Source organism: Triturus cristatus, chromosome 2_1 (genome assembly GCF_964204655.1).
Source record: "Triturus cristatus chromosome 2_1, aTriCri1.1, whole genome shotgun sequence".
NCBI classification, from domain to species: domain Eukaryota; kingdom Metazoa; phylum Chordata; class Amphibia; order Caudata; family Salamandridae; genus Triturus; species Triturus cristatus.
Window position 1 is genome coordinate 769122181 of NC_140581.1, and position 23832 is coordinate 769146012.

Genomic DNA, 23832 nt, shown 5'->3' on the forward strand with positions numbered 1-23832 from the left:
TCTTACCCCTGACAGCATTAATATGATCACATTTATGTTTGGGAGTGGAAAGTAGTCCATAATTTCATTTTCATTTAAGGTTCTCCAGTCCACACAGAATCACAGTGACCTATCCAGTTTCTTGGTGATAACAACTTGAGACAACCATTCAGCTGCCTCCACAGTTTCTATGACCTTATCATCAAGTATTTTCTTTATGATGTCCTTCACCGGTGCTCTGGCTGCCATTGCTATTCTTCTTGCAAGATGTTTGACTGGCACAGAATTGTCCGTTATCCTTATTTCATGCAGAAACCCAGTGGCCTCCCCTACTCTCCCATCAAATACCTGTGAATGGTACTGAGTATGTCCTGTAGTTCACTATCATCAATGATCATGACTTGTTGATCTGCCTTAGGATCCACCCTGATGTTCAAATTATATTGATGAGTCCACCCCAGTATAGCTGGTCGTTCTGGAGCAATGTACACCTTACCAGTTGTCTGTTTACCTCCAAACTTAATTGCAGCCTCCATATAACCCTAAACACCAAAGCTTGCTCCCTGGTAACCCTTCAGGACAGTGTCGTAAGAAATTAACATCACGTCTTTCCACACCATATCAAATACGCGTTTGGGAATAATAGTGTATAGGGATCCTGTGTCCACCATTAAAGACAAGATTTTCCCATTGATATCAAAATCTGCTTTTGGCCGAATCCTATTCTTTACCACACTTACACATTCATCTTTGTTTACCATCAATACCCTATGTTCAGTATCTTCTTCTACTTCTGCTACTTTCTTAGTGATAGCTTTGCACATGCGTTCATAAAGCCCCTTCTTACCACACTTATGGCACTGCATCCCCTGTGCAAAGCAGTTCTTCGAGTCTGCAAGGTGAAATGTACTTCCACACCTGTGACATAGCCGTATGAAACTTTCCTGTGTAGTGATTACCCCCCTACTTGTCATTGTCTTAGCAATATTACCCTCCTGTGTTACACTTACTGTGCACAACATTAATGCCCTCTAGGTTGCAATGCATAGTTGCCACTTCCACCTGGGTTTCTTATTGGAGAGTCTTTATTTCCCTCATGCACTTCCCAGACTCCTCTATCACTTTTGCAATTGCTTGCAGCCCACAACCTTTCTTGTGCTTTTTTGCTAATGCACTGTACTATTAACTGGTCCTTTATCATCTCTTCCTGCATTTGGCCAAACTGATATTTTGTCGATAGTTTCCTCAATCTCGATACAAATTCATCAACTTTTTCCGTGGCCTGCTGTGGTTGCGTGTAAAACTTATGCCTGCGCATAACAATATTTTCTTGTTTTGCAAACCTATTATGCAACTTCAAGATAGCATCTTTGTATACATCTTCAACTTCCTCAACCCGGTCAGTGAAGATATTTGACTATATGTTATCCCTCTTTTGCAAGTGCTCCTAACAACAAAGCCTTTTTCCTAAGTGCCAGAAATCTTATGCCATCCAACGCTACCAGGTAATTAGGACTTACCTAGCATTGTAGCTCGCATCCGCTACTATCTCTGCGAGGCATATTGTAGTAGGGTGAGTTTAACAAGTGGAGTTGAAGCCACGCCCCTTGTTTTCATTGGCTTCTTAGTCCGTCTTAGTCCCTCCTTGTTACCGCCCTGTCTCCTTTTGGCCCCGCCTATCCGGACTGGATCGTTTACTTGCAGCTTTACATGGTCTCCTTCATAAGTCTGTAACCACTCTTTTATTTTCATTTTCAGCGCGGTCCGCTTCGGCTGCGCTAGTTTTCTATTTGCAACGCTGCTGAGCGCGGCTCCCGCTTCGGGGACACTGCGCTAGGTTTATTTTTATATTTGTTTACTTTAAGACTGAGCGCGGTGCCTGCTCCTGGGACATCGCGCTCAGTTTATTTATTTATTTTGTGAAACGTTATCATTGAGCGCGGCGCCCGCTTCTGGGACACTGCGCTCGGTTTATTAATTTATTTTGGGAAACGTTATCACTGAACGTGGCCCCGCTTCTGGGACACCGCGCTCGGTTTATACATTTTTTTATAAATTCCTGTTTTTATAAAAAGTTAAATACCACATGTCTACCGTTTGTGAGTATAATCCCGCACGTCTACCCTTTGTAAGTGCTATATAAATGCACATCCTGCTGACTGACTCTCTCAGGGCAGGCTCTCTCATTCGGAAACTGCTAGTAGCAGCCCCTAGTCCCAGCAAGTAATGTGGCCGCCATGTTTCGGAAGCAGCAAAATGCTGTGTGCGGGTTCGAAAAACACACTCACTCCACCAACGCGAAAACCCCGCCGCCACCACCAGGTAGTTGGTTTGGTAGTAAAGCAGGTTGCTGACCACCCGGTTGTTCCATTTTGAGACGTCCTTGAAATCTGGCCGGGAGAAGCGGTCGTATACAGGGAAGAAGTCATCCCAAGCGTGGAGGCGTGCCACCTGCACATCCATGTTTCCCCAGCGGCAGTGCTGACAGACTGTAAAAGACTCAGCTGGGGCAGCCCACTAAGATTATATTTGCGTTTCAGGTCAGTGGGAGGTCAACCTTTATGCACTGCATGCTCTTTCACATCTGGATATTAGCACAATAGCTGACTATAGATTGCACTATGATTTATTCTTAGCCAGGCTTCTGTCACAACATCGAAAATGTAATTAAACGCTTCTTTTACAACAGGCTTCCTATGTGGAAGGGTCTAGGATGCCTACCGCTCATATGGAGAGAATGCGGCAGGAGCCTCCCTGTTGACTTTAGTGGGCATGGTGGAAAAAATGCGCATTCCTCTTAACCTAGCCACTAGCTAATGAATCACTGAGTGAAAGCAGCACATGGATACAATTCCATGTAAAATAAAACAAGCACTCTGTGACATTCATTTAAAAACGTACATACTCGTACAGAACAACAATGATACTGTTTAACAAGCATTTACAATGCAATAGGTCTCGCATTTGCGAAATTTTAAGCTATTGGCATTGTAATTGACAATGCCTCTTATTTATCTGTTTTCAAAATCAACACATAGATAAAAGGTTTGTCATTTACAAAGCCAGTAGCTCAAAGTCTCGCTAATGCGAGACCTATTGCATTGCAAATGCTTGTTTTTAAAGTAGTCAATCCAATCCTCCCATTCTTTAGGCGGGACACCTGCTGACATAAGAAATGGAGGTGGGGCTGTAACTGTGTTAGCAATATCCATGCCAACACCACAGTGCTTACTAAACAATAAAAAAACACTTAAACCTCAAAGCTCAAACTGAAAAAAAACCTTACTCACATATGCACTTGCATATGCTGAGAAAGCGTGCCAACCACTGAAAATGGTGAAAAACAGCACTGGAAGGTAAGGTAATTTGGCTGATATATTTTTTAGCAAGCTCAATTCCCAATCTACTTTAATGGTGTGTGTGTCACCTCAGCAACAGACACGCTCTATGTAAATCAAGGACACCTTTCCCCACAAATTTAATGGTGTGCGTGTCACCACTACTACAAGTACACTGATGTTTTAAAATGCAGGCTGTGTAGCATGGGCACTTTTCCCAAAGCGTTAATGGTGTGGTGTCACCGCTGCATCAGACATGCTCTAGGTAAATCAAGGATACCTTTCCCCACAACTTTAATGGTGTACGTGTCACCACTCCTACAAGCATGCTGGTGCTTTAAAATGCAAGCTGTGTAGCATGGGCCCTGTTCCCAAAGCTTTAATGGTTTGCCAGTCACTGCTCCTACAAGCACACTGTCTCTTTAAGAAGCAAGTACTCCCTCAAAGGTGTGCACTTTACCGCTGCTGGAAATGTGCTGTGACTCTGTAGGGTCAGCTCTGTCTCATGTAACCTCCGAGGGGTTCTGCTTGCTCCACCCACTTCCTGTAAGCACTTCCAAAGTCAGAGCAGAAGACAGCACTGAAGTGGGCAACCACGGAGCTGCGCACGTGGTAAGGACCAACGCATACCAGTTTCTGTCAGCCAACTTAAGGAATGGAAGGCTAATTATACCAGCTTTGCTAAAGTGCCTCAGTTCTAACGAGCATATGTGCACATTCCTTTTGTGCTGTACTAATAATAGAGTCACGTACCTTCCAGACGAAAGACTCACATGACCAATACCTCACTGGGAAGTTACTCCCATGACACTCTATCAATCGTCCTTCACATGTGTGTCAACGGTTACTCCTCAAAGGCTTGGCACTGTAGGTTCGTCAAGGTGATCTACTGTCTCATCTCAGCACCCAGCTCCAATCGTAGCCAAAAATGTAGTAAAATAATTAAATGACACCGTTCTTCGCACCCCTCTGTTAACTTTCATTCATCAGAGACAGTCATCACCCAACCGTCACGGCCAGGAGCAAATAAAATCCTGTCAACTGCTGAACCATGGAATGCTCAATATGGCACACAGCACTATAACCATGTCATAGCAGTCTCAGCCAGGCTAAGCCTTCCTAATAATAATATAACACATAGGTTTTGTCAAACGTTGGTGGTTGCCTGCCAGGGTCCGGATTCGTGCCAGAGGCAAGGGCATGTGTAGCCTCGTTGATCTCAAAAAGTGTGATGTTGCTGTTGAGTTCCTCCCTCTGTCACAGCAGCTCTCGCGGAACTCGACCCTCTCCATTGATGAGTGTATAGTGAAGCATGATGTCACGTGAACACAGCATGGATATCACTTTGTGTATGTATGAGAGACTTAGACTTTGTACGTATGACAAGTATGGGACATTGAGGCTGGTCTTGTAGGATAAGCCAGGCCAGCAGCACTCCCGATTTGTCCTCCTCAGAATGTGTCTTCCCGGGGGCGTGGCTTGGCGCCCAAACAAAATGGCGGCACACGGGTGAAGCGCCCGGTGTTTCCTGAGGACTCCGCGCATTTCAGCCGGCATGGAGAGCCCTGGCGGCGGTTACGGATGGCGGAACACTTCCTGGGCATAATGTAATCTCCGGAGCCCCCTTCTGCCACAAGCAAGTACTTTTTTCATCCTAAACCTCCGTATTTGCGGCCGCTCATTATCGCAGCCGCCATTTTCTTTTTCTATTTTTGCCGCGATCGCGATTCCCACAAAGATGAAGCTGTGACTCCCTTTCCTACTGTTCCCTTTGCATTCAGCAGCTTTGGCAAGGAACAATCACTGTTAAATCTCAGGAACTTTGCTGGTATTGCTGCATTTCCACTGCTGTGCATTTTAATGAGGGTCCTGTGAGGAATGAGTTTGGCAGCCATTTTGTGTTTGTCTGCAGGCTCTCAGAGACAACCTGTGTTCTCCATTTACTGAGTCCAATTGAGGTGTGCAAGGATTGCTCCCTTTCAGCTCTTTACAAAGGGACACCAGGTCTATATTTTTATTATTGCACTTACTTTTTGGTGATTATGATACCCCATTGGTAACTTCTTTGTTTATTTACAATTGGAAGGAAGACTTAGACAACACTTTATGGGCAGACTAAAGACTCTCAATACTCCTTCATCTAAGAAACATATTTTTATAAAAAATTCAAAACTTTTCTCTGAGTTTTCTAAGCTTGAAGACTCTCAGCGGTCCACAATTTAGAAGCGACAATGGATCCCTCTTCCAGAACTCCTGGAAAATCAGTAACTAAACATCTCAAAAAAGATCCTCACTCGCCACCCAAGTCAGCTTCGCCGGTATCGATGGAAATGTTACTCGAGGAGATTAGAGCCCTTCGACCCTTTATGGAAGAGACGAATTCCAAGTTGCAAGTCTTAACAGATAATTGGTCTCAACTGGATACAGGGGTTTCTGCAGTTGAGAACTCAGTTTCTTCCGTCAAAGAAACATGTGTTAAGGTCTCTCATTTACACTCACAAGTTTCTACGCTTCAGAAACCAGTCGAGGATTTGGAAAACCGCAATAGACGGAACAACCTACGTATTTATGGACTGGTAGAAGGACTTGAGGGATCTGACTCACTTACTTTCTTTAAATCTTTTCTCCCTAAATTGCTTCACATGCCAGAAGGAACTATACTCAACATTCAACGTGCTCACAGATTGGGACGTCCTTCATCTAATGCTTCACCATCACAAAGACCAAGAGGGGTCATCTTATATTTTTGGGAATATACAGACTTGTTGAAAGTTTTATCAGCAGTCAAAGCATCTCCGAAAATTACTTTGTCAGGCTCATCTATTTTCTTTGCACAGGATTACGCTAAGGCTACTGCCAATAGGCGTAAGGCTTTCCTTAATATGAGACCTGACTTGCGTTCTATGGGTGCCCGATATGGCCTTTTTCATCCATGTCTCTTCAAGGTCACGTATAATAACAGAACGACAACATATGAAGATCCGACGCGTCTACAAAGCTTCATTAATTTGTGCAAAGCAGATGTTATGGACTCTTCAGGGCCTTCGTTGTCATTTAATGCTTAATTAATTGTTTTTCTCTTTTGCTCCCTCACAGGTTGTTTCAGGTTTTGCTTTCCTCTTCATAGTTTCCTTATACTCAAGAAATGAGTTTCTTTAGGCTGTTGTTAAGCTTGTTGTTATCACAGAAGTTCACTTGATCGTAATCTGTTTAATGGTATTGTTTGTTCTCACTTTTTCTTGTACGCTCCAATATTTACTCTTGTTTTTTATCATTTGTTTCGTCTCCACAGATTTAATTCCCATGTACCGTGGTCTCCTCCTGATTCTCCATTCGGTTGATCCCGGATGTGTCGCCTACTCCATGTGGTTCCATCCCCATCCCCGTGTATCCCTGATTCTCCCCTTTGTAGGTATGTTGTTTCTCTGTATTTCTTTTTTACTTGTCCTCCAAGAATTTTTTCTCTTCTCCTTTCCAAACAATCTTTTTTATTTCCTATTAGGTGTCTTTATTCCTTTTAATTCCTATGTCTTTTTTTCATCACACTCAGTCTCTTTCTTTGGTCCTTCTCATTATTGATGTTGTCGCATCTCAATTTTCATTGTTCATTATTCTTGTCATCATTCTCCTACTTCATCTCAGCATCCTTTTTTATCACATTCCTACCTACGTATTTATCTCAGTACTTTTCTATCTTTTCTTGGTGTTGTATCAGTTATACTTTTTTTCCCTTTTTTCTTTTACATCTTTATCAATTTATAGATTACTTACTGTAAATCTTCATAGGACCTATTCTTTCTTCTTTGCTTTTCATTCATGTTTAAGTGAGCTGGGTTATTGGCATGCACTTTTTTCATTCATTATTCTCTCTAAGATGTTATGTCATTAAAATTAGTATCTTGGAATGTTAGGGGACTCAATTCTCCCATTAAAAGGTAAAAAGTCCTGACTCATTTAGCAAAATTGAATGCAGACCTAGTACTTCTCCAGGAAACACACCTCACAGAGATCGAATCGTTGAAAATGAAAAAGGGGTAGGTAGGGGACGTTTTCTTCTCCAAAGGTGATGGCCCAGTCACTAGAGAGTATACCTTTTATTCCCCGGCTCATCATTCACGATCACAAATTGATTATTTTTTTGTCTCACATAATATTTCCCAAGCACTAATAAGTGCAGAAATAGGACCTATATTATTATCGGACCATGCCCCCGTTTCAATATGTCTTGACATCATACCTAAGGCTACTGCTTCCAAGAGATGGCGTTTTAATAACGCTCTCTTATTGGACCCAGTATTTCCTGCCTCATTCACTACCTTCTTCAGTGAATACTTCTCAATTAATCAAACTGATTCCCTTCCCTTTTCAACTATTTGGGACGCCTTCAAAGCCTCGGCAAGAGACTTTATAATAAATTATGTTGCTAGAAAACGCACTAATGCACGCAGACGTACTCAAGCGCTCTTCTCCTAGATATAAAGAGACTGGAACATTCTTTTTTTACTTCTAATTCAAGAGATGTTTTGGAAAATCTCATAAAGGCAAAATTGCAGTTTAACAAAGAATCAACTGATAATGCTTCATTATATTTATTAAAATCTAGTGCAAAATTCTATGGGGGTATGAACAAAGCAGGGAAAATTCTAGCTAATTATTTCATAACCAAGAACAACAAGTTGAACATTGACTCTATTTATGATGAACATTCGGTTTTACAATTTAAAGATGAAGGTATTTTAAATGCATTCTCTTCTTTTTACAAATTATTATACTCCTCCGAAACGAATTCTACGGACCTCATGCTATCTAATTTCTTTTCCACCATACAAAAATCTCAGCACTTATCCCCTGATTTATCATCACTAGAATCCGATATTTCACACCAAGAATTGTTCGATGAGCTTAAACACAAAAGAAAAAGCACCTGGACCAGATGGTTTTACCGTTTAATTTTTTTCTTTATTTTTCCAAACTATTGTTGCCCACACTGCTCCTCTTGATCGATTTGTTTTGTTTCCTGGAAAAATCAGTTGGTTCTTTTTCAGAGGCACACATTTGCCTCATACCCAAAGAAGGTAAAGACCCCAAGCACTATAAAAATGATAGACCTATTTCTCTCGTAAACATAGACTTTACCATTCTTTCTAAAGCATTGGCTCTTCTTTTAGAATCTTACCTACCAAATATATTAGTCAAAGAACAATCTGGTTTTGTTAAAGGACGCGTAATTACAGATAACACACAATTATTCTTTGATATTCTATCTAAAGCTTCACATCTGAAACATCCTCTTGCAGCAATAGCATTAGATGCCGAAAAGGCTTTTGATAGAGTCGAGTGGCGTTACCTATTTTACACCCTTGAATGGTTTGGTTTTGGTCTTAAATTTATATCCCTAATTTCCCTATTATATTCGAATACACGTGCCGCGGTAGGCGCAAATGGTTTATATCCTCATTTCTTGATCTCGGTAGAGGAGTGCGGCAAGATTGCCCCCTTTCTCCTTTTCTTTTTAACCTAGCCCTTGAGCCTTTCATTTCCAAAATCCGTCAAAATGGGCTTGTACATGGCTTTGAGACACCCACAACTCACATTAGACTTGCGGCTTATGCTGATGACATTTTGCTTTTTATTTCAAACCCTAACGAGTCCCTTCCTGCCTTTTTTACGGAAGTACGCTCCTTCTCCCTTATTTCTGGATCTAAACTAAATAGTGACAAATGTGAAATTCTCCTCCTGACTAAATACACTTTTAAAGCAGATTTTACATCAACTAATTTCACATGGAAATCCAATCATATTAAATATTTAGGATTACAATTCACACCTACGATCCCAGGTACAGTAGCATTGTGTATGAACGCTTGTATTCAGAACATTTCGGAGCTTAACCAAATGGCACCCTCTTTATTTATCTTGGTGGGGCCGCCTTGACACTATAAAGATGATGCTTTCCCCCATAGTGTTATACACAATCTCCAATATACCAGTTCTCATCTCTACTAAATTTTTCAAATCTATTAATTCTATCCTTTCCTCTTTTTTATGGAATAAGAAGAAACCCCGCATGTCTGTGTCCAAATTAATCCGTCCTAAGGCCGAAGGAGGAGTTAATTTTCCCAACTTTATTGCTTATCAAAAAGCCTTTTTATTGCGTCAAGCTCATTCTGGCTATTGGACTCCACAGATGACTATTCGTTATGGGCGCTAGTTGAAAACTCGTTTTTATCGCCATTCTCTTTTCAAGAATACTGATCCTTTTCCCACAAACCTCAAACTCTTTCCACTCCCATATTTAAACTCACTTCTAACCTTTTTGGCCCACTCTATCCTTCGACCCACATCACTCTAGACTCTTTCCTTGCTTCAACTATTTGGCACAACAAAACCCTATTAATACGCAACAGACCCTTTTACTGGAAAACCTGGAGACAAAAAGGCTTAGTTTGGATTCATCAACTATTTTCCAAATCGGATTTCATTTCCTTTGCATCGCTCAAGCAATTATATGATTAACCAACTTCATTCTTACCCAAATACCACATTCTTAGAAACACTGTTCTTGACACTTGTACCAATTTAATTAACACCTCTTCTACAGTTCATAACTGTACTTCACCTGTAGATTTTTCCACTTTACTTCGCTCCTCACCTACAGCATCCACAATATATAATTTCCTTCAATCTCCTGACAAAAGTAGGCTGAAATCAAAGACAGAGCTAGCCTGGGAAAGAGATTTTAACACATCCTGGACTTTTTCTATGTGGAGTAATATATGGATCAAGATCCGTATATCTACAAGAGCAGCTAGTCTAACACAAACTTTGTTCTATATTTATAATAGGCTTTTGTTGTCCCCAACTACCTTGAACAAGAGATTCTCCAATGTACCCGATATTTGTTGGACTTGCCACTCTCCAAATGCTGATTTATTCCAGATGTTATTCTCCTGCCCATTAGTGCATGACTTTTGGAAGCACGTGTGGTCTCAAATCAATTCCATTTTTGGTACCAATGCTCCCTTTTCTATCATTACCATCTTTTTAGGGAGTATTTCACCGATATGGTTTAAGTATTCACACAGTGTAAGAACTATTGATCTGTTATTGGCGGCTGCCTTTCAACAAATAACACGGACTTGGAAGGATTTTTCAAAAATTTCTTATAAAGCATGGTGGTACGATATTTGTCACAATCATAGATTGGATACTTTCCTTACCTGTCCCACGCATTTGTCCACAAAACGTATTCTATTATAGTCACCTGTAACAACGTTTTTTGATATATGTGCTAAACGATCTTCTTCACTACCTCCTGCCCAACAAGAAGTGCTTAAACCCCCATGAGTTTCCCAGATATCCCCAAAATCTCTACTTTATCTTTTGTTTATTCCATTTTGCTTCTTTTTATTGTTATTGTTTTATTATATAACCCTTTTCATGTATTACTCTTTGACTGAGTACATGATATATTGAATGTTGAACACTTATATGTATTGTATATTGACACCTTCATGTTTTCAATAAATTCCTTCTTTTGAACTTAAAAAAGAATCTGTCTTCCCAGAGTATGCTGCATAATTAAAACAGCAAAGTTTCTCCAATAATGCAGCATGATCACAGAGTACTTAGTCGAGGCGTTCTTTGCCATCAGTAGAAGTTTGTGCCTGTTTCTCATAACCAAGCAGTGCCTTCTCCACTTGCAAAAGATTACCTTTGAGCTGGTGGCACATATTCGGGGAGATACCCAGACAAAGTCCTCAGGTTGCCACCTTTAAGGCATCCCATTCAGCCAGTCGGAATGAGGTAGTGTTCACATTAAGGTCAATGTATCCCGATATATTATTGCTGAGGGATGCACAAAAGGAAGGGTCGTCCAGTGCCTCTGTTCGTAAGTGCCTTGTTGGGATAGTAGGAGGGCCACAGTCCCAGCACAGACGCAGATGTTGGGGATTATGAGCAGAGTGGATTCTTCCGAGGTAACCAATAAAAATGACATAGGGGGCTAAATAGCGAACTCTGTTCAAACATGGAGGTTATATGGATGTGAATAGAATGAATAAACCTTTCCTGAGGCATTTTGCAGTTGCTAGAAATCCAGTAGGGTTTCAGTGGATTAGCCATCCACATAGGGCGTGTCCGTTTGAAGTGGCAGCAGTGCATGAAAGTGGGGGAAGGAGTGGTCAAGGGCAACATTCAAGACACTGTTGAAGTCCCTCCCGAATTACCAGGGGGGCCCATTCCAGTGTGATAGGGCCTAGATGAAGTTTTCAGTAAGACCGCCTGCTCAGTGTTAGGTAGTATAGTCTACAATGTGTTCTGTTGGGTAAAGCAATTACTTAGTAAAAATGACAAATTAATCAAAAACGTTATTATTTAGCATCATAATCTATAAATGTAAACGTAGCCTGGACACACCACACAAGAAGCATACTCAGTATGTTCATATATGTATTAAATTCCATTGTTTCTTGTTATTTAAAGCTGTCACAAAAAAAATGCACAAAACCAGACCGTGTTGGATCTCCCATAATTCAACAATAGAGTTAAAACACATTTATATGAATACCTGTCTTTCTGTATTGATTGATTGATTGATTGATGTACTTATAGAGCGCAGCTATCACCCTACGGGCATCTTGGCGCTTGCATTGGGAAGCCGTCCTGGTTTTTCCCTGTAAGATAACCCGTACTGGGCATCCCCAAGGTGAAAGCCAGGCATCCCGCCGCGGGGGGCCGTTGTGGAGATTAAGCAGGCTTGTTGCCCAGAGCTGCATAGTGTGAACTCGTGCTTAGAGTGGGCACCGAAGCGAGAATTATCGAGTCCGTGGACGATTGGGCTCTGGACCCTGCCGCGTCGGGAATCGAACCCAGGTCCCGGGTCTGATCTCTGCTTCAGGGTATGCCTCCTCTAACCAGCGAGCTACACTTCTCCACCTGGATGTTGCATTTTGGACTGTGAGCTACTTGTATGAAATAGGAACTTGTTTATTGGATTTGGACTAAGGGTGAGTCACTAACTCCTTCAGGATCTCTAGCTTTTTACCTCAATATATGCCCTTGAAATACATTAATGCTACTACCTATTTTAATTTACAGATTATTTGTTTAATAACCAGTGACACTATTCTAGCTCTGACTAATGCCTCGATGTGTACTCTATTAAGGAAAGCAGGAGTACCTTTCTTTAACTCTTACGTCTTAGTCAGTCGCCACATGGCTGCCCCCCCATCTTTTTTGTTTAATAACATAGTAAGTCTTTTTGCCCGTACACACCTTACTCACTCTAGACTATGCTTTTTTCACTTAGTCTGTCTCCATGTTTAAACCTGTCCTGAGGAAGACCCAACGTGATGTCCATTCATTAACGCACACACACCCGGGGTTGAAACGTCGGCGCTTAACAAGTGCACGTCCTGAGTCACTTGACCCTAGAATAAATGCCAATGGTTAAAAAGGGCCTTTGTTGAACTTTATTTACTTAAAGAGGATGGAGATCTATGTGCATGTATTATCTATGTTTTGATGTAATTTTTGTTTGTTTGGAATTTGTAAAAAACAATGTTGTACTGTATATCACATTAAGACAAGCAGGGGAGCAGAATAGACAGTAGGTTAAGAATGGGGATGGACCTTTGACGAATGTGTATGTATGTATGTATGTATGTATGGCGTATTTGTATAGCGCAGACTGTCACCCGAAGGGTATCCTGGCGCTTCAGACAATTATACCAACACCACACAGAGCAGTCAAAAGAGATTAATCAAACCTAGGAAAGAGAAATGTTTTTAGTTCCTTCCTAAAGGAGGAAAAGTCCCCAGAGCTTCTCAGCGACAGGGGAAGAGTATTCCAATGTTTAGCTGCCACAAATCCAAACGCTCGCCCGCCCATCCGAGCCCTCATTACCTTAGGAATTACCACAAGATGTGCTGATAGAGACCGAAGGGAGCGAGTAGGCACATACCACTGGAACAATTCCTGCAACGGAACAGGTCCTTGCCCATGAAGTCCTCTAAACACTAAACAAAGTGCTTTAAAGATGACTCGTTGCGGGACAGGTAGCCAATGAAGATCGACTAGTGCCATAGAAGAGGAAGCGGAACGGCGCCGGGACAAAGCCAACTTGGCCGCCATATTCTGCACACGTTGCAGCTTAGCCACCAAATTAGTTGGAGCTCCCAGCAGTAGTGCGTTGCAGTAATCCAGCCTACTCAATATGGTGCCACGCACTACTTCTGGCCGAACGTGGGCCGGCAGCAGTGGAAGAATCTTCCACAGCATACAAAGCAGCATCATGCAAGTGGCCACAGTTTTATTTACAAAAAGGTCCAGTTGAAGATTGGGCCCAAGCACTACGCCCAGATTTCTGGCGGAGGCCGCTGCTAAAGGCGCATGTGTGACAATAAGGCCTCCCTCTCATGCTGGGAGCAAATGCCCTGATAATGTGGGGTAATTCCTCTTAACTACAGCGGCAAGTGTCAGACTTGTTCCAAATATTTATATCACACATGCAAGTTGTATGACCACCTTTCACTCACGTTCTCTGGGGAAGTGACTTCATCGCATACCGCCCTGACGAAAGCCCAGGACCATCTACAGCCATTTAGGAAGGGCTGAAACATGTTGGTGTTATAGCTAGGGTCGTAGGACCATCACATCCTCCATACCTTACTATTTTTTTTTTAGGCTTTCCCTCCCACTCCAAGATTAAAGGATACTTTAGGAGTGGGGGTTGAATTATATCTTTAAAGTTATGCCCCCATACACCAAGTCTTCATAAGTGCTCCCTGAAATATGGTTGAGCCCACCCGACCTTTAGGAGTTGGGGTGAGCCCGACGATGAAGCATTTCACTACTAGAGTGAGTGAGGGCGATATTAAGAAAAGGGTCTTTTCCCCTTCCCACCCACATTAGTGGGGCAAAAATGACTGATAATAAAACTTTGGTGTCCCCTAGACCCCCCTTTCTCTTTCGGAGATACCAGTCTGGTTCCTGAAGGGATACCCATTTTGCGGTAATATATTTATTAGGGAGGATGTATCCCCCTCCAACCTCCTCTGTGAGGACCTCTCTGCCATCTAAGGGCCCCTACCTGGTTTCCTTATATTGTGAACGAGTTTGATATAAAACACCATGGATTACAGTGTAGCCAATATGTAGCTGGGGAACTCATAATGACCAGTCACAGTATATATACTTAAGATGGCTTCCCTGCTCACTTGAACTGTCTAGTAATTGAACTAGACAGCACAGGAGCATATCTGCTCATGAAGATATGTCCTCATCTGTAATATAATGCACCCTGCATTAGGGCTGTAAGACCTGCTGTAGCCGTGACTTACATATATTGCATACAGTGTCTGTGGGCATGGCACACAGGATGTATGCCATGTAATCTTGTCTGCAGCATTTCATGCAGCCTGCCAAGGCAGTTTGCATGAGTTTTGTGGTGGGTCCCTGAGGGTTTCACAATACATTCTGAAGCCCTTAGAGACCCTCTTTAGTACCCATGCCACAGTACCAGGGGTACCATTACTTGGAACTTACAGCGGTGCTGAAGGTCTTGCCAATTGGAAACAATTACACAGTTATCTTGTTTTAGGAAAGGAACACTGGTACTGGGGTCCTGGCTATCACGATCCTAGTGAACCTCAGTCAAAATTGTATCCAATACCAGGCAAAAAGTAGGGGTGACTATGTCAAAAAGGTGCACTTTCCTGCAGATCACATATGGAACAGTTGGGATAGAATACCTGACTCCTCCAATGCTTCTGCAACTATGTAGCTTCCGTCTGAGTGAGATGGGATTCCTGCAGACATGTGATGTGTGTTGCCAGTTGGTGAATGTAGGAGTATAAAGCATATCTACAGGAAGGACTGTGCAAGCCATGAATTTTCTAGGTAAGTATATTAGTGTGAGCCATTACTGCAGCTGTCTGAGGAGTGGTATCTGGCGTAGGTTGGCGTAGTGTTCCCACACTCACCTAAGAGCACATGGTTAGGGTGGATGTGGACAACAACTGAAAACTAATGGAAAACAACAAAGGAAAACACATAATACCGCAGAGGTGGCGTGGCCGGCAGAGCCGATGGCTGCCTGTTCCCATCTTGCTGCCATGCACGGAGAGGCAATCCACGATTTCCACGGTTGATGGGATCGACCGCACACCAGAACACCAGACTTCGGTTCCGGAGGGTGCGCTGCTCCCAGTGGTGTCGGCGTCGATAACTAATATGTGAGGAATTAAGCAGCTTTAACGTCGATAACTTTGCCACTTGTGTGATCTGTTGAATCAAAATGGCGGATTTTGGCCGATTTGTTTACGGAGCTTATTAATGGCCCATTAATGACTCTGATCGCTTCATCAATCAACCGATCTGCGAGCTATCGACCGGACGCACCCTTGATGTGTTATAAGCACTGTTACAGCTAGTATTCAATGCTTTGCGGTGATCGTTTACTGTATTCACTGCGGAGATTATCTTTCTGGCTCTGCGTTAAGGCATTCGGCCAGCGAGGCGATATGTAAGCGTGAGGAGCCAGTGTTATCAGTTTTTGAGGAGCAATTCATAACGGGGCCGACCGCTGATTCCGGTTGTCGTGCAGCTGTACGGTGCCTGACTCTAGAATGGCGGCCGTTTAAGACGAAGTGGATCCCTTTATCTTCCTGATGAGATCGGGATTGGTGTAATAGGTGTTTAAACAGTGGCAAGGCTGCCTGAGTGTACAGTCACTGGGTTGTGGAGCACTGCGGCGGTGGTCTACCATGAGGGATGTCACCCTCCTAATGATCTTTTTCAAATGATTCAAATGGTGGTGGGGGGGCACCCCAGCACTTTGAGAGATCGGATTGCTCCTGGGTATCGGTGGCATTCCGGGGTCTTGCCTGATGTGCCTGACCTTAACATGGCGGCCAGAAGCTCTCTCTCAACCCTAATCCCAGCGCTACTCATCCAGATGCAGGCGTGTTCCCGCTTGAGGCCCCCCTCGAACGAAAGACTAAAATGGGTACCGGCTGTTTCTAACTCCAAGCTCTGAATCCCTGGCCTGACCCCAAGATGGCTGCCACATTTTTTCCCTATCACATCCCCCATCGGCCTATATGGTAGCCCTAGCTCCTTCTCTGGTTTGTTTTTACTCCCTCCCCCCGCCTCCTTCTGTTACCTCTATCCTTGTAGCCTATGAATCTATTCAAATCTGTTTTTCCCGAACGTTGAGACCTGAGCAACATGGCTGATGCCCGGTGGAGTTGCTATACAGCTAATGAGGAGATTGGTCCTGGTTTCCCCCTCGACTGTCACCTACCCAGCCGGACATTGGATACAGTTCTTCCTCGTCTCCCTGCTATGGCTCCTTCCTCCCCTCCTTTCCTACAAATTCTGTCAACCTCGTTGTTTGTTTACTGTACCTTACTACGCTATTGTAACTTATGTATTTGCAACGCAATGTTCCTCTGGTATAGCACTCTGATACCTCCGGGTCTAGCCAGCGCTATATAGACCTTTTTAGATGTACCTTGTAATGCAATGATCCTCTGGTTAAGCGCTCTGATACCTCTGGGTCTAGCCAGCGCTATATACCCTTCTCAAATCAAATAAACTAAAAACTGGTTTTCCTGAATGCTGAGACCTGAGAAACATGGCTGATGCCCGGTGGAGCTGCTAGACAGCTAATGAGGAGATTGGCCCTGGTTTCCCCTTGACCGTTACCTACCCAGCCGGACATTGGGCACAGTTCCTCCTCGTCTCCCCGCTTTTACTACTTCCTCCCCTCCCTCCTTTGAATTCTTGAAACATTGTTTATGTGTACTGTACTTTACTATGCTCTTGTATCTGATGTAACTTTTAACGCAACGATCCTAAATGTAAAGCGCTCTGATACCCTCTTGGGTTGAGTTCGCGCTATATAAAACTTTATAAATAAATAAAATAAATAAAGACAGTGGAGGAACAACAGGCTTCCGCCCAAACATGTGAACGATTGGTGGCAGTGAATGCAAGGTAACAAGAGGGGGCTTGTGATAGGTTTTAGGGCGTGCAAGAGTGCAATAACCTCCTGATGTCAGGTGGTGGAGGAGTGGCCAGTATGCTCAGCTTGACCTGTACAGGCACCGGTCCTAACAAGGACTACAGGGGAATATGTAAAGAAAGGGGAAATTTGCACGTTATTTTTACCGCACACTGTTAGTAAATGTTACTGAGAAGTTAATCCGAGCAGGTTTTAATTTCTCAAAACCCTGCTCCATCAATTCCCCCTTTGATGGTATTTTTGAGCCATCACAACAATAACCATCATACCAATTGCCACCTTTATTTTTATCTTAAAGGACTGTACTTTTTTACCGTTTTGCCATTTTCTCATCTAAATCTTTCATCATTTCATAATAATTTCCTCTCATATCCTCTGATCCTATCTCTCCTCTTTTTCTCTTTCTAGCTCTACGTTTGTTGTCTGACTCTCATCTCCTTCTTTCCAAATCCACACTTGCAACATTTATATGCCGTTATTATTGACATTGTCACTACAACTATTGAAATAATTGGTATTAGTATTATCACTAATAGGCTACTCTCAAATGTAGAAAACCATTTACCTATAGAGGAGAAACTCTTACCAAGTTTCTCACAAACACCGTCAACCTCCAGTTGTGTCAAATCTTCATGTAATTTTGTAATGTTCTTAATATACCCAAGACATTTACTTTTATCAGGGATATAAGTACAGCAGTGTTGGATTTTCAACATGCCACATTCTCCGCCCTCTCTAAAATATCAAGGGCAAGTCGATTTTGCAAAACCATTGATCTAATTGCAACCATTTCAGTATCAATCATTAATAACCCACCAGCAGTATCTGTTGATAATCAATCAAACACTGTGGCCAATTTTCGAATTTTATGCAAATTCAAAACGACTCCAACTGAAGGTATCAGTGCACCAAAAATATCACCAATTATTTCTGAAAAACTTGCTCTCCTATTACGTATTAGTTCATGCTTTATTTCATTGATTTTATAGTTTCTATCTACGTGATACACCTTGTGGAATACGATCCCAAAATAACAACTACCATACCAATGTGCTGGCAACCTATAATAGGCATTCTTACCGCACACATAATATACTCCTGGAAATAAAGGATCAGTTCCACCTTTCAATCCCCATCCACCAGTTATTAAAAAGGAATGTTCACATTCACTAGTACCAATGAAATCATTATTATAGTCAGTTTTTAGTCCAAGCAAACAAAGATTCCCTTTATGATACCAATCCAGAGACGTTGCAGCATAAGTCTCGCATTTCTTATAATTTCCCTCTCTGTAAGCCCATGGTGGTACATGTGACTTCTGTTCAGCAGCTTTTCTTTGAAAATCCTTCTTCTATCTTCTACGATGTTAATAAAATCTTTTTCTTCAGCTCGCAAACTACAGGTAAGATTATGTCCATGAGCATATACTATATCTAATGTTTGAGTAATATGGAAAAATTCTCCCATTTATCCCGCATTTCTATTACTATACACCTTATTCATGTCTCTTCTAATTGAAATTTCTGAAAACACTAAATCTAGTTTTGAATAGTAGTATTGTAACTTCCCCGTCACATAAAACAAACTGGTTAGTACACTGCACGACACACCATATGTTAAAGGTAAGTGATGGTAAGTCACCCCCTCTGAGACAGACAAAGGTAATTGCATGCACACGTAACAATCTCTCACATCCATTGTGTCAACATACTCATAGAGCAGTTTTGTAAGACATTTAACGAGAAATCCTTAATCGATGTATCATGATGATAAATACTTTAATCTATCTCATCTGTGTTAGTATTAGGTGTTTCTGAGGTAATGGAAATCACTCTCTTACTTATCACACTATTAGTAATATTTTTGTTATTAGTCACCATTAGAACAGGCACAATGACAGTCAGTGTTAACCACATCAACATTAGTAGTAGAACACTACATAACCAAGCTTTAATGCATCTACGTTTTAGACCAGGTTTTTGATGTCCAGTCACTGTATCTTCTGCCATTTTGTATACTATAAAAATATAAAAATCAAACAAATCTAAGAAAAACTCAGACTCTCTAAAACTTTTGACAAACTTGTCAAAAAACCACCAGAAAATAGTGTATCCTACACTTCAAGAATTTCTTCTTTACCCCCCTCTTTTTCTTTTTTTGTTATGTGTCTTCCTCAATTCTTTCTGGGTCTATCAATTTATTTTGACTGAAGTTGTTGCACCTTAATTTCTCACAGTTCTTTTTAAGGCAGTTTCAATTTACTTTCATCAACTTGCTCTGCGCCAATACCAACTTCTCTTTTTATTGGATCTGTGCTTTCAATTTCTTCCAATATCACATATGTCCATTTTGTAGCTGTGCACTTCTTGCTCAGAATTCTTATTCTTTTTGTTTTTCTCACTAATTCTTCTTCTGATTCTTCTTGTTCAGTTTGGCTTGAAACTTCATTTATTTGCTCTTGTTTTCTCATTTCAAGAGTGTATTTCAGTCTTTTCACTCTACCTAGCCAATTGTCACCCTTTTTCACTCTCTTAGCTTTCACTGCTTCTTCACCTTCTTTTTCAGGTTCACAAGTTCTTTTATTTAGCCCTTTTCTTTCTTCTACCTGCTCTTGATTTTCAGTAACTTCCCCTTTTTCTCGCTCAACAGCAGTCTTACGAGACCCGGTAGCTGGCGCCCCCTCTACTTGACTTGCGCTTGGTTGTTCATCATCCTCCAGCTTCTGGTTTCTTATTTTCATTAACCAGTTGCTGCTCACCTTCCTTTGCAAGTGGACCTGGGACTCTTCTTGTATGACTTGCATGTATCCAGTTGGGCAAGCCAACACACTTCACTGCTGTCGTCGTCACCAAAATAATCTGGTATGGTCCATGCCATCCGGGATCTAAACATGACTTCCTCACGTATTTCTTGACAAGAACCCACTCTCCTGGACTCAGATCATGTGCTTGATCCGGCTGTGTTGCAGTTGCAATTTCTCCAACCTGATGAGACACACTACGCACCAGATCAGCCAATCCTTTGCAATAATCATGCACTAGATCATCAGAAATATTAATCAGTTTGTTTGCTGGTAGAATCGCTTGTCTCATTGCTCTTCCCATTAGGACTTCATGAGGACTCAATCCAGTCTTTTTATCTGGAATACTTCTAAGACTCATCAATACTAGGGATAAAGCACCAGGCAATTTCAGTGTTGTGGATGCACATACTTTTCCCAGCCTAGGTTTTATAGTGCCATTAATTTGCTCAACCACTCCAGATGCCTCTGGTCGATGGGCACAATGTAGCTTTTGCTCAATTTGTAATGCTGCACAAATCATCCAAATTATCTCATTGTTAAAATGCGATCTCCTATCTGTTTCTAAAGTGACTGGAAACCTGAACCTAGGAATTAATTCTCTCAGAAGCAATTTTGCAACAGTGAGGCTATCATTCCTTCTTGTTGGATAAGCCTCCACCCAACGAAAATACAAACAAACAATGACTAACACATATTTTAGTCCGTTACAGGGGGGAGCTCGATGAAGTTGAGCTGAAGCCTCATAAATGGTCCTGCTGCTTTTCCAATTCGTCCCCAACTAACAACTGTCTTTCTGCCTGGAATATGCTGCTGACATATAGCACACCTCTGGCATAGACTCTCTGCAATGACTGAATGTAGGGTTATACCATGACTGCTAAAAGAGCCTAATCATTGCATCTCTTCCAACATGTGCAATTCCATGGTATACCCTTGCCATCTGAGAAAGTAAACAGTCTGGCATGACTGGTCTTTCGTCTGTGTACACCCATACTTCATCTTCTGCTCTCTTTTTACAGCCTGATTTTATCCAAAGTTCTTTTTCTTCGTCTCCTGCCTCTTCCTGCAACTGTCTAATGTCATCCCAAGTTTCCAAAGAGGAAAACATCAAATGGCTATTGGTATTTTTCTTTTCCACCCCTCTATTGATTGCAATTGAATTTTGTGTACAGAAACACGCTACTTGATCAGCGTATCTGTTACCATTCGTTACATAATCATTTCATGACTGATGTGCAGAACATTTGATCACCGCAATCCTTTTGGGAAATTGCAAAGCATCCAACAAATCTTTCACATTTTTACTGTTCCTAATCGGAGAACATGAAGAAGTCAGAAATCCCCTTTGCATCCATAACTGACCGAAATCATAATCCACCCCAAAACCATATTGACTGTCAGTAAATAATGGTTACTCTCAGATTTTTGCAAATTTTGCAGGCTCTAATCAGAGATATCAGTTCAGAAATTTGTGCAGAGTTTACCCTTTTAGACAGGATGCTTCTAGAACTGCAGCTACCGTGCACACTGCATAGGCAGAACTCAATACACCTCTTTCATTTCTCAGACATGATCCATCAACAAACATTACACTACCGGATTCCTCCAGCGGTGTGTCCTTAATGTCTGGCCTTGGTTTCGTGCACAATTCTGTCACATCCAAACAATCATGATCTGCTTCATCTTTTACTTCTTCGCAAAATGGACTAGGCAACAGGGTTGCCGGATTTATTGTTGTGCATCTCACCACTGTCACATTCTCAGCACCCAAAATTACTCTTTCATACCAAGTCAGCCGACTATAGGTCATGTTCTGTGTTTGAGTTCTTGTCAATAGAATTTCAACAGAGTGTGGCACATATATTTTGACTGGATGTCCCATCACAATCGCTTCACTCTGTTCCAGACTCACGCAAGTTGCAGCTACTTCTTTTAAAGAACCTGGTAACGCTGCAGCCACTGAATCCAGAGTAGCAGAAAGATATGCCACTGGACGTCGTGCCATTCCATGCCTTTGAGTCAAAACCGAAAGTGCACTCCCATCTCTCTCGCAGCAGTACTACGCAAAATCCTTTGTATAATCTGGCATTCCTAATGCAGGTGCTCGACAAAGACTGTCTCGTAACTCAATAAAGGCTTTCATGCTTTCATCGTCCAACTCAATCGGATCAGTCACATCTTTGTGTGTCAACCTCTGTAAAGGTTTCGCAATCAGTGAAAAGCCACTGATCCACTGTCTGCAGTATCCAACCAAACTCAGGAAAATTAAAACTTTTTTCTGAGTTTTAGGAGGGCTCGTGTGCTGAATCACACTGATCGGTTCTGGTGTCACCTTCCTGATTCCCTTCTCTATTTTGTCCCTCAAATATTGGACCTCTTGTTTACAAAACTGTAATTTTGCTGGTGACACTTTGTGCTCACCTTCTGCCAAATGGTTCAGTAAGGCTATTGTATCTGTCGCACATGCCTCTCGTGTTTTTGATGCCACAAATAGGTCAATGTACTGAACCAATACCAATTTTTCTGGCATTATCAAAGTTTCCAAACACATTTTTCAAAATCTGATTAAAAATTGAAGGAATCTCTGTGTACCCTTGAGGAACTCAGCACCTACCAAAACACGGTCTCCAAACCGGAAAGCGAATAAATACTGGCTATCCGGATGTAAAGGAATCGAGAAAAATGCTTCACACAGATCAATTACTGTGTACCATTCTGCATCACAGGTGATTTGATAAAGAATCACTGCTGAATTTGGCACTATTGGACAGGGTACCACAATCTTATTAATCTTTCATAAATCTTGTACTATTCTATATTTTCCACTTGGCTTTTTAATTCCCATAATAGCCGAATTACAAGGACTGCTTAGTATTTCTCTTAAAATACCCTGCTCAATCATTTGGTCAATCACAGGAATAACTCCTGCTGTTATTTCAGGACTCGTCTAGTACTGGGGTGTGTTTGGATAATTTGCACCCGGTTTCACCGTAACCTGAATAGGATCCACACCTTTCATCAAACCAATCTCTTTTCCTGTAAAATCCCATACATCGGACTGTATTTCTAACCTCTGCATGCAAATTTTCTTCAGTGAGAAGTGAAAACAACTCATTCACTTGTGTCCCTTGCTTCGCTAACATCATTTTAAACGCAACATCCTCATCTGGTGTTTGGAAAGCAATACCATCAGGTGTATAATAGATGGTGCAGTTCATTTTGCAAAGCAAATCTCTCCCTAAAAGATTCACCGGACTCGTATCACATTCCACGAACCGCTGCATGTCTCTGAATCTTCCAATATGAACTTCTGTTGGCTTAGTGATTGGGGTTTTAATATGCTTATTGGGGACCCCTACCTCTTGGATAGTTTCTCCCGAGAGGGGTAGGTTTGGAATTTCTGCTGCTCTCACTGTAGAACGGGTAGCACCAGTGTCCACTAGGAATGTAATATCATTGCCTTCCTGTTGGACTTGGCCGTTTTTGCAGGGTCATCCCTGAACTTTTTGCCTTCCTCCTGTATTTTTCTGACCTGTTGTTGGCTGTTTTATGACTCTGGGCACTGTACCACTGCTAATCAGTGTAAAGTGCATATGCTCTCCCTATGGTAAATTGATGTATGGATTAGTGACTACATGATTTGATTATTTGATGTACTTGTCAGACCCTAGTACATTGCACC